This window comes from Mustela erminea, chromosome 7 (assembly GCF_009829155.1).
Source record: "Mustela erminea isolate mMusErm1 chromosome 7, mMusErm1.Pri, whole genome shotgun sequence".
NCBI classification, from domain to species: Eukaryota; Metazoa; Chordata; class Mammalia; order Carnivora; family Mustelidae; genus Mustela; species Mustela erminea.
The window spans coordinates 55,454,965-55,463,420 of NC_045620.1; the positions used below are offsets into that span (position 1 = coordinate 55,454,965).

The 8,456-nt window shown below is 38.1% G+C and overlaps 1 non-coding gene across 1 annotated transcript; it reads right to left on the minus strand.

Moving 5' to 3' along the window:
• Positions 1–7,840: 7,840 nt before the first annotated feature.
• LOC116596645 lies at positions 7,841–7,947 on the minus strand. Its single transcript, XR_004288233.1, has one exon. It is a non-coding gene; the product is annotated as a U6 spliceosomal RNA (small nuclear RNA).
• Positions 7,948–8,456: the final 509 nt, after the last annotated feature.

An 8,456-nucleotide genomic window follows, 5' to 3' on the forward strand; every position in this document is an offset into this window, starting at 1 on the left:
TGGTGGGTATTAAGAAGGGCACATATTGCATGGATCACTGGGTGTTGTACATAAACAATGAATATTAGAACACTGCATCAAAAACTAATGATGTATTTTATGGTGACTAATGTACACAATTTAAAAAAAAAATTAAAAGACTAAAAGATGACGAACTGGGACATCACTGAGAAACAGCAGAAAATATCTGAGAACCAGACCCATGAAATCAGAGCAGGATTTTCTGATACTCCTCAAGGGTGAGAAGCATTTCCCAATTTGGGATGGGTTTCCAGTGATCACAACCAGATCCCATTACTGAAGCTTAAGATAGCCTTCCCTGACAAACAGGTCTGGACTCGAGCCCCCACCTGTGTATCTGGAGGGAAGGGCCCAGGTAGACAGGCCACATGTACAATAACCTCAGGGTTGGAGAATTTCTCAGGAGCCTTGCTTCCTGCTTTTCTGTGAGCAGGTACAAAACCCCCTCCCCCACCATCATGATGGTGAGGTATAAAATCTAGATCTGGGCATGGAGCCAAGGACTTCCATTAAGTTTTCTCCTGGTTCATGTGAGTGCTACACAGAAGTCAGGGCCAATATCTCAGCCAATGGCTATGTTCTCCCTCATTCACATCCCCCCATCAGCGACCCTGTAGGTTGGAGTATTCTGGCTAGAGCAGGGCTTGAGCCAATCTTGGTCTTTGAAAAACATTATCACAGTAAACATTAATCACATTCATTGTTTTCCCCAGCATATAACAAGCCTTCTAGGAAACAAATTGGTTGTATGTACCAAGGATGCTCTCAAAGTTCTTATTTGACACAATAATCCCAATGCCAAAAATGCAAAACAAGGAAACAGAGTAAAACACAAAGCTCCAGGAATACCTTTATTCACAAACTTTAGTTTGAAGGAAAAAATCAGAATATTTAATTAAATATCTTACAATATGAAACAGTTACTAGAAACTGGATTAACTTCCTGGACTAATACATAGTCATTAAACTTATGGAAACTCTGGTTAGAGACAACAGAATAAAGGTTTTTATTCTAATACTTGAGTAAATATATATCTAAAGCTCGTAATAGAGAAGAGATTCTCTAAAAAAGTGAAAGGCAATGTTCTGAAAACCTAACCAATTTGTCCTTCTGGAAAGGGTGGGGTCAGAAGACAAGGGCTGGCTATAGAAGCAAAGAGAATAGTCCTCTCAGATTTGAGTTCTACATGAAAGACCGGCAGAGTAAGCAAGGCTGAAAGAGGGCCTGTTCACACACGCCATCTTCCTTTTCTTCCGTCATTTAGCACACAGGAGGAGCTACACCAGTGAGGTAAAAGAAAAAGGGCAAATCCTGTCATCAATTTTGGCAAAACCTCCTCCTCCCTTTGAGCTTCCACCAGCTGTGTGGTTTTGTAGGATTGTCCCCCACTTGGCTTCTCTCATCCCTGGTGGCAGGGGCAGGCCCTGGTGACGAGCCCCACTCTGTGCCCTGGCTGGGGTGGGACAAAAAATGCGACTGGACCCCTCTTACCACCGGTACAGAGGGGCCAGTCATCAGGGAGCAACGGTGAGATTCTTGGAGCAATCCTGGCACAGCCTGGGCCAAGAAAATGGATCACAAGTCCTGCAGCCACAGAAGTTCGTCAGTGGACCAAAATAGACAAAACCCACACCCAAAGTCTACAAAATAAACCTCACCTCAACCAGCGGTCACGGGAGCCAACAGAAAATAAACAGAGAGTTCAGAAGACTCCACCCCCATGATGATGTAACTGAGGCTTCCAGGAGCCTGGACACCACCCAAAGAGAAGAGGGAAAGTCTCCTGATAAATTCAACATTTCCTTTCTGCTTCCTTTCTGCTCCTCTTCCCCCACCCCTTTCCTTTCCCCTCCCAAATGCGATTGCCAGATGAAATGCAGGATGCCGAGCTAAATTTAAATTTTAGATAAACAATATTTTTTAAAACGTTAAGAATGTCCCATTCAAATGTCTTGTGTTTGATATGCTAAATCCATAACCACACCCCACAGAGACAGTTTTGATTGGATTAGCCTAACGCTCCTGGAATGGACCCGGTTAAGATTCCTTGGGGGGGGGGGGGGCGGGGGAACAGTGTTGGAATATTGGAAGTTCGATTTTGTTAGTATTATTTGCAGCTCCTTCATTTTAGCGTCCCCTTTTATCACTGAATGGGAATAGACGCTCCAGAATAAAATCAGCTCAGTTATTTAAAATGAAGTTACATTTTCTGTATGTTTGAGTAGTACGTTTTTAAGCCACCGCAACACACTGGGAGAGGTGAAACAGAATATGTGAGAAGTATAAAGAAAAAGTTTCTACGTTTTTCATCAGGAAGAATAATAAGGATATTGTCGAAATCTGGTGAGTTCAGAAAGGGATCTTAATATATTTAAAATCACAAAGGTAATCACATAACTAAAAGCGCATCACAAATCTTTAACCAACAGGCACACAAAAGAAACACAACACACAAGCCCTATAGTAGAAGTTACCTTACTTAAGGGTGACCTTTAGAGAATTTAACTCATAATTTTATTTTCTTCTGTTTTGACCTAAGAGCTGCCCTAATTACCATATTGTGGTTTGTGAGAGGTGTAACTCCTTCCTTAAAGTTGATTGGTTCCTTCTCTTCTACCACCTCCCAAAACACATGATTGGCTCCTCTTCCCCCACCCTCGCCCCCATGTGATTGGTTTCTTCTTCCCCCCAACCCCCTTAGGCATGGTTTGGTCTTTCTCTTGAACCCCCTCCACTCTGACGATGAGAAGGAAATGGAGGAGAAGGGGATAGAGTAACCAGCTTTGGAGAGTTATAAAGTCCAAGACAAAATATAAACATACCATTGTGTTTTTGAAGGTTTGAATACAAAGTCAAGCTGTATGGTCCAAGGAAAGGACCGAAAGGAACCTTTCATGTTTGGAGAGTTGAAAAGGAAAACCTTTGGAAGAGGGTTAGAGACCTAGAAAAAGCATCTTGTCTGTGGGACAAATGGGTCAGCTTGGCCAGAGCATCTCAGATAGATGAACTCCATTGAAAGAACTAGAGCTTAGGGTTGTGTTTGGGGGAGCTGATGAAGGCCATGTCGGGCCAAGCATAGCCAAGAGGGAATGGTGATGCTCACAGAGAAGCTGTTTCGGGGACCCCGGTGGCCCTGGGCAACCATGGCCCAGATTGGGAGCAGCATGGTGGCTGTGGTTCCCCACACAGCTATCAGGGGAAGTTGGACCGACTCCTTTTGGAAACAATTTATTCTCTCAGACTCCACAGCTCAAGCAGGGCAAGGATGTGAGGACTGTTAAGGGTGAGATGGTAGATTTTCTGCCAGTCTGGCTGCAGAACACACAAGGGTTGTGATATCAGTATCAGACAAAGAGGAATTTAAGGCAAGCAGCATTAAATGAATCAGAGTGGTACCTTATGTAAAGAACTCCACAGGGAGGGACAGATTGTCATGAATCTCTGATAACCTTTGCACTGCGCTGTTTGGCACGGGTGATTTAGAAGTCTTAAATGTAATTCACCAATATCAAATATCAAAGAAGATATGATTATCTCTGAGATGCTTTCATTTCACCAATTTCAGCATCTTTTTATGATTCAAGAATGTGAAAATAGTGACACGTGAATGCTCCACATGATTAATATATGACAAAGAAAGATCTAGCATTGTTCTTCCTGATAAAACATTACCAGAATTAATGCAAGACGCAGATGTCTTAACGGGTAAATAAAATTTACCCATTATTATTTAACACTGATCTGGAGTCAGTCTAACGTCATCTAATGTTATTATGAGTCGATGCACTTTGGAAGGCAAGAAGTTAAGGATAAGTATGGGAACAAAAGAGGGAAAAGTAATATTATTTGGGGATATGATTATATGACTGGAAAACAAGAAATTTCATTACAAATGATTAGAAACAATCTGAATTAGATTATATTAGGTAACTACTTACAAATTTAATATAGAAAAAAACGAATAGCTTTCCTATATATAATCAACATTCAGAAGCTAGGGGGGAATACAAGATCCCTTTTATAATAAAATGAAATATGCGTGGATATCAGACAGGATTGCAGACAACAGAATCCACTCTATCTGCTTTAAAAAATAACAAGTTTACTACAAAAAATTAGGAAGTTCATGGTATTTGGAGGATACAGTTCAGGGAGCCAAACTTGGATGCCACAAAATGAGAAGCACTCTACCAGCAGCATACCCAGTCACACTGCAGATAGGTTCTAGAGAAATCCCCAGTGCCACTGAACACCTTTGCCATGAGATCTGGTCTTCCAAACAGGTCTCCTCTTAGTTCTCAGGGCTGTCTTCCTAAATTTTACCCTGGTAGTCAGCTCCATAGAACACGCACGCAGAACCTCAGAGTCTAGATATATGGTTTTTAGCCAGTCTTTACAGGAAACATGCTTGTTGTTAAATGATACAACTTATAGTCCCTGCCATAGCCCATGGACAAACTTATTAAGAAACATGGAGGATGTATAATATGTGCAGAACATTGTAAAATTCAGTTGAAGGACACTGAAAAAAAATGGAAGTATGTACCTAGTTCTTCAGTAGAAATAATTTAAGAATGCAAAGATATCAGCTGTCCTTAAATTGAGGCCAATGAAAATTCAAAACAGGATTTTTTGAGGTAAAACATGATACATATTTTAATCTGAAAGCCAAACCTATAGAACTGTCGAGAAAATTCTGGAAAAGAAGAAAAGATGTAAAAGCTTTTGTAATGTTCAAAGTTTGGCCCTCAGACAGAACATAGGGAGTCTGAAAACAGACCCAAATATAAATAAAAATGTAGTACACAATAAACGTGCTCTTTTAAACCAGTGGTGAGATCAATAAATTAAACCTCAAGTGGTGCTTTTAAAAACTGGTTCAATATTTAAAAATAAATAAAACTTTATGCTATTTCCTTTGCTTTCTCCCCAATAAAAAAATGCAGGTGGGGGCAGAAATTTTTACAAAGTACAAACAAAAGGTATACATGCATTTTCTTTATTAAAAGATTCAAGCATCTAAAAAAATAAACATCTCCAGCTAAACAGAAGGGCATTTGAAGCAGAACTGACAAACCACAGCCCTGGAGCCAAATCTAAACCACTGTCCATTCTGATCAATAAAGTTTTATCAGAACACAACCCCCCCACACACACAAACACTCATTTACATATCATCTGTGGTTGTTTTCCTGCCATGGCATCAGAATTGAGTAGTTGTGACCAAAACCATGTCCCACAAAACCTAAAATATTCCTGTGGGGTCATTTATACATTGAATCTGCCAATCTGATCTAAATTAAAATAACAATATCTAAGAAAAAAGTAAAAATGCTCCAGTACTGCACTGTTACCACCATCGATCCCACTTCTTTCCCAGAGCTGACACGGCCAATAGTCCGAGTAAAGCCTTCTAGGCTGTTCTCTATACATTTATCTGCACATGGGCATGTACACATACAAATAATTTTCACATAAGTGAGATTGCATGATATATACTGTTCTGTAACTTGCTCTTTTCATGTAATATTGCTTAGGGCTCTTGCAATGTCACAGACAGGTACCTCATCCTTTTCAGTGATGAAGGTACCTCATCCTTTTCAGTGATGACATGACATAATTTATTCAGCCATAATTTATTTAACATAACCATCCTTCCATAGGGAATGAGACTTTCCAACATCTCATAATTATAAGCAATATAACAAAGAATACTAAATGCATATTTGTAAGCACAGGAGAAAATACTTCAGTAGAATAAATCTTAGCAATTGAATTACTAAATCTTAAAAATTTTAGGTATGCCCTTAAAATTTTAATTTTGATAGTGTCAAAATGCCCTCCAGAAAAAAATACTATCACTTAAACTCTTCCCAATTAGGTATACAGTTTTCCATTTTATTAAGTCTTGTATCCACACATAATATTGTCTATTCTTGTTAATTTCAGTCACTACAATGGGTGAAAAATATATCTCGTGATTTCATCTTGCCTTTCTCTGACTGAAGTCAGCCATATTTTTAAATTTCTTTTGACCATTTGTGTTCCTGTGAATGCCCGTTTTCAGCCTTTTCTCATTTTTCTATAACAAAGTTTGAAAAAGTGTGCTTTGCTCATTCTACACACCATTTTGTAGTTCTTGTCAAATTAGTTGGCAACGTTTAGAAATTGGAATACTTAACATTTTTAAAATCCATATTTCTAGCCTCTCCTTAATATTTGAAGGCTCTACAACATTGGGCCTCCAATGGCAATAAATGGGCTGGAACAGAAGAAAGTCTCCTTCCTCTAATGGAAGGTGTTTCATGCACCTTGTGTCCCCTTGCAAGAAGTCACTGATCTCTTCCAATGACCTGTCTAATCCCTGTAGGTACTTGGTTTTGTAAACCCTGTTCTGTTTGGTCCTTTACCTTTCTTTTTCTTAGTGATTTGTATGAGCTCTTTACATATGTAGATATATCCATGTGTCTCTTTTATACAATATTTTCTGTTTTATACAATATTTATACAGTTTTATACATATTTTCTGTTATTAATTCCCTTTTCAGAGAGCTTTGTTTATGCTATTTCTTTTTTATTAAATAAATCTTTTTTTAAGATTTTATTTATTTATTTGACAGACAGAGATCACAAGTAGGCAGAGAGGCAGGCAGAGAGAGAAGAAGGGAATCAGGGTCCCTGCTGAGCAGAGAGCCCAATGCAGGGCTCTGTCCCAGGAATCTGGGATCATGACCTGATCCAAAGGCAGAGGCTTTAACCCACTGAGCCACCCATGTGCCCCTGTTTATGCTGCTTCTTGATATTCAGAAGATTTTAGTGAAATCTATCAGTTTATTTCACTTTAGGGCCATTGGCTTTTGTAGTTGCTTAGGAAAGTCTTCCTCAATCCAAGTTTATAAAAAATATTACTGTTTATGTTTTCTTAAAATGCTTATAAGTATACCTGCCCAATTTCATTTTTAGAGTATTTCATCATTTCCTCACTTATTTGAAATGCCACAAAGAGTAGTACACTATTCTTTGCATCTTTTAAAACTAAATAGTATATCTGGAGGATTGCCTCATGTTGGTCAACATAGATCTACTTGATATATAATAAATATACAATAATTCCACTATCAACTTATTTTATAATCTATTTAACCAGCCCCTACTTAATAAAAATTGAGATTTGTCTAGTGTTAGTTTACTACAAACAGTGGCACAATAAATATTTGTTTCATTATGCACCTATTTCCTAACTATCAATAGAATCAATTCCTAGGAGTTGAATTATCAAATTTAAAAGTATGTATACTTTTGAAAGGTAATGCCTACTTACCATCTAAAGAAAGTAAGGCTTATACTCCCGCTAGCAATGTATAGGACTGACTTTTTCCAGCCTGTGTCTATTATCTAATTTACTGATCTTGCAAGACCTTCTGATAAATCTAATAGATGAATAATAGCGTTCGTTATTTTTAACTTCTATTTACTTTATTTTCAATGAAGTCAAGCATTCTTGTTTTTTGTTTGTTTGTTTGTTTGTTTGTTTGTTTTTTAATAAATTTCTTATCCAGGTCCTTGGTACGTTTTCTAAGATCCTTTTCTTACTAGTCAGCTGATGATTCATACTGAATGATGAGATCCTTCTTTTGTGCATTACGAGTATTTCTTTCTCCAAGTTGTGGTTTCTAATTTTCCTTTTTAGGCTTTCTGTTGTGTAGAAATGTTTTTAACATAGTCTCATGTATTAATGTTTTCTTTTTATGGCTTCCAATTCTAAGTATTATTTAGAAGGGCCTTCCACCTCTCTCTCCCTCTCTCTCTCCCTCTCTCTTTAATATGGAACACATCATAAATTTGCCTGTTATCCTTGCTCAGGGGCCATGTTAATCTTCTTTGTATCTTTCTAATTTTAGTATATGTGCTACCCTAGTGAATACTGTTCTACCTCTTAATATTTGAGCTAAAAAATCTCCCATGTTAGCAGTCATTTTTACATTTAAACTTCTAAGTCATTGAATAGATTTGGTGTCAGTTATAACTTTTTTTTTTTAAGTTGTCCCACCAGTTTATTAAATAATCTATCTCTTCCCAGCTGCTTTGGAATGATCCTATATTAACTCCCTTTAGTATTTGGGGCTACCTCAGGACCCTTTATAACATTCCAATAATTTGTCTATTGGTTTGCCAAAATCAAACCTTTTTAAGGATTGTGGCTTCATGATACAGTGTTACAAATTAGAGTCTTAGACCCATAATCAGTATTTATTGAACAAATACTGTCTTGGTTCTAAAAGAAACACAAAGGAAGTTCAGACTCCATCCCTGCCCTCTTGAAGACAAGAAGAAGATGGCTGCCATCTTTCCTCTACTCTCCAGCTCAGTGACTGGCTCCAAGCTCGCGCTGTTGGTGGCACTTGGAGGACACAAGATGAAAAGATAAAGTTGT